The sequence below is a fragment of the Gekko japonicus genome, unplaced genomic scaffold (genome assembly GCF_001447785.1).
Source record: "Gekko japonicus isolate JY-2015 unplaced genomic scaffold, Gekko_japonicus_V1.1 scaffold4523, whole genome shotgun sequence".
In the NCBI taxonomy this organism is placed as follows: domain Eukaryota; kingdom Metazoa; phylum Chordata; class Lepidosauria; order Squamata; family Gekkonidae; genus Gekko; species Gekko japonicus.
The window spans coordinates 2,455-6,072 of NW_015162097.1; the positions used below are offsets into that span (position 1 = coordinate 2,455).

A 3,618-nucleotide genomic window follows, 5' to 3' on the forward strand; every position below is an offset into this window, starting at 1 on the left:
TCCAAATCCCACCCTTTCTATGCTTCACCACCCAAATCTCTAGTTATTTCCCAACCTAGAGCTGTTAACCCTAGCTCTCCCTGCCCCCAAGCGTTTCCCCAAAGTACGGTCCATTTATGGAAGAGCCAATGTGTAGTGCTGGATCCGGACCTGGGAGACCCGAGTTCAAATCCTCGCTCTGCCCCAGAAGCTCACTGGATGAATTTGGGCCAATCACATGCACTCAGCATAACCCCCCTCGCGGAAACACTGGAGTCAGGTTAGTACTTGCAAAGGACAAGAGGACAAAGGAAAAGAAGAGAACGTTGTCAGTGGCTTTGAGTCCTTATTGGGGCAAAAGGAACAAATGAATTAAATATATATGTTCGTAGCCAATCCGATCTGCATAGCTCTGGATTCTGGTTCTTGGACACTATATAGTATCTTAGAATGCTGCAGATAGAAATGCAGTACACAGATGTAGCCAGACAGGAGACAGTCTTAGACACTATATACTGCAGGGGTGGCAAACATGCGGCCCGGGGGCCAGATCAGGACCCCGGAGGGCTTCCATCAGGCCCGCAGTGGAACTAGCCACCTCCAATTTTGCTGCTGCTGCATCATAGCTTGCTTCGCCAAACTCTCTCAATCACTCAGCCATTTCATGTTCTAACCTGGGTCCTAGACTGTGGTGAATGTCAATAAATCAAAAGTAGGTTTGCAGCTTACAGATACACACTTGAACAGCATACTCAGGATTGCACCAGAACAGACATTTTGATGCAATGATTCAGAGCAAGAGGTGTCAGATATTAGATACTGTTAAACAAAATATTGCAAGAGTGCTAATGTTTTAAGCACGTTTTTATTTTAAGTAAAAAAAAAAACCACCTTTGTGTTTGTGTGCTTTATAAAGTTTATATCTCCGGTACCTGGCATTACATTTTATGACACGCATGGCCCAGCCCGACAAGGTCCCGTTTATGTCAGATCCGGCCCTCATAACAAATGAGTTCGACACCCCTGATATAGTGCTTTCAAATGATGGGAACAGAAAGGCGGTACGTAAATGTGGCTGGACCAGAGAGACCAGGTCTGAAAGAGAGCTGGCCCAAATCCAGGCCTGTAGCGCAAGCCACAGACCCCCGAAGCAGCTGCCCGCAGTTAAACAAGGCCAAACACAAGCCACGTCCCCGGCATAACCGGCAGGTGGTTTGCAGCTAGAAATTTTTGGATCCCACCGTCTCCCACAATGTGCAAAGGGCTGGATGTCCACGCTCTCATCCTACAGCAAGCAAAGGGGCTGGAAGAAAGTTTAGAGCATTTCGAGGGCTGCAAAAAGCAGCAAGCCGCGCCATCCCGACCACAGCAGAGAGGAGGTCCTCAGACATCTGCAGAGCGTTAAGGCAGAACCATAAGCGCCACCGAACACAAAAAGCTGCCTGATAACAGAAGCGGACCATCGGTTCCATCAAGTTCAGGCAATTCCAACTGGCAGTGACTCTCGAGCTGAGGTCTTTCCAATCACCTCCAACACGGATCGGTTTAACTGGAGAAGCCGGAGATCGAACTTGGGACCTTCTGCATGTGTAGCAGAGAGACTTGTCTACTGAGTCACGGTTGTTCCCCGTGAAGCTGCCTTATACCAAATCAAATCATCAGTCCATCAAAGTCAGTATTGTCTACTCAGACTGATAGCAGAGGTCTTTCCCATCACCTACTGCCTGGTCCTTTTTAACTGGAGATGCCGGGGACTGAACCTGGGACCTTCTGCATGACAAGCAGATGCTCTACCACTGAGCCACGGCCCCTCTTTACAGCTCTTTAGGGTCTCAGGTTGAGGTCTTTCCCATCACCTCCTGCCTGGTCCTTTTTAACTGGAGATGCCGGGGACTGAACCTGGGACCTTCTGCATGACAAGCAGATGCTCTACCACTGAGCCACGGCCCCTCTTTACAGCTCTTTGGGGTCTCAGGCTGAGGTCTTTCCCATCACCTACCGCCTGGTCCTTTTTAACTGGAGATGCCAGGGATTCAACCTGGGACCTTCTGCATGCCAAGCAGATCCTCTGCCACTGAGCCACGGCCCCTCTCTTAACCTGCACACCCTAACTCATATCATCCGACGGATTCTGTGTCACAGGTAGAGCAAGCGGGAGCGGAATTCTCACGCACGCTTGAAGTTTAAAAACTTTTTTCGACAATGCTTCCCAACAGCCCTTTGAAAGTGTCCCATTCGACTGTTTTAAAGTCACCTGTGTTGTTTTGATCCCGACAGCTTACAAGACCGGGTAAATGGAAACATAACCCAACGTTCTGAAACCAAATCAAAGGCGGACGCGTAGACTAGAAGCAAGTAGACTGCCCACATTGCTGAGGAGGAATTTTACGGCCCCTGGTTTGTGTGCCATTGAAAAGAAAAGATAAAGACGCCTGTTGGAGAATTCCCACTTGCTAGGATCCTGTACGTTGCCATCTATAACCTTGCCTCAGTGCCAGAGGTGCCAACGCAGATTGGATTTAGAGGGGAATGCAAGAGGAACTCAGTACATTCTCAGAAGCACTCTTATCACTACCTTTCAATAGTCTATTGCTGAACTCATGTAAAACCCATGTTCTGACCCCTTAAGGTTTCCCATTCGGTAAGAACAAGGGAACAGACCCCTTCCACACTCTCAAATCCACAAATTCAGTGCTAACTCGCCCTGCTAGGAGACAGTTTAAGAAGAGAGCAGCAATTCTGTGAGCCGCAGGGGAATCTGAACCCAGAACTCAAAGGCTAACAATCCCCACTACTTTTTAATTTGGGGCTGCCAACTTCAGGTAGGGAAATTCCTGGAGATTTGGGGCTCAAACCTGGGGAAGACAAAGTATGAGGAAGGAAGGGACTTCAGAGGGGCATAATGCCACAGAGTCGTTCTCTCCCCCCCCCCAAATCAGCCATTCTCTCTAGGAAAATTGATTTCTGTAGTCCAGAAAGCAGTTGTAGTCCTGGGAGATCTCCAGCTCTGACCTGGAGATTGGCAACCCTACCGGATGTCCTCTGGGGGGAGCTGAACTCTGTAGTCTGGAGAGCAGCTGGAATCCCGGGAGATCTCCAGCTCCCACCTGGAGACCGGCAACCCCCCACGACGTTCTCAAAGAAACCTGATCGCTGCATTCTACACATCAGCTGTAAAACTTGGAGGCCTCCAGTTCTCCCCGGGAGGTTGGCAACCACGCACGAGGTTCTCCAGGGCCCCCTGCTCCCCGTCCTCTGGCGCTCAGTCACAAGCCTGTGAGATTTCCCGGCCCCACCGGGAGGTTGGCAACCCCATTTGCCCCGGGCACCTCCCGCAGAAGGCTCCGGGACCCCCATTCCAGTCCCCTGCAGATCGGGGTGGGGGGCAAAATCTCCCCAGGGCCGCTTCCCTCCCCCGGGCAACGCCGCCGCTCCTCCCCTCCCGGGTCCTTCCCACCCCCGGGCCGCCCGCTCCACTCACCCCTGCGGCACAGCCCGCCGAGAAGCACCGCCAGCAGCAGCGGCAGCCGCGCCGAGCGCATGGCGGGGCGCCGCCGCGAGCCCTTCTCCTCCTCCTCCTTCTCCTCGTCCTCCGCACCGAGGAAGCGCTCCGGAGCCAGGCGCCTCGGGACACTCGCA

The 3,618-nt window shown here is 52.1% G+C and overlaps 2 non-coding genes across 2 annotated transcripts; both read right to left on the reverse strand.

Moving 5' to 3' along the window:
- Positions 1-1,718: 1,718 nt before the first annotated feature.
- Positions 1,719-1,790, reverse strand: TRNAD-GUC. Its single transcript has one exon. It is a non-coding gene; the product is annotated as a tRNA-Asp (tRNA).
- Positions 1,791-1,857: 67 nt separating this feature from the next.
- On the reverse strand, positions 1,858-1,929 carry TRNAD-GUC. Its single transcript has one exon. It is a non-coding gene; the product is annotated as a tRNA-Asp (tRNA).
- Positions 1,930-3,618: the final 1,689 nt, after the last annotated feature.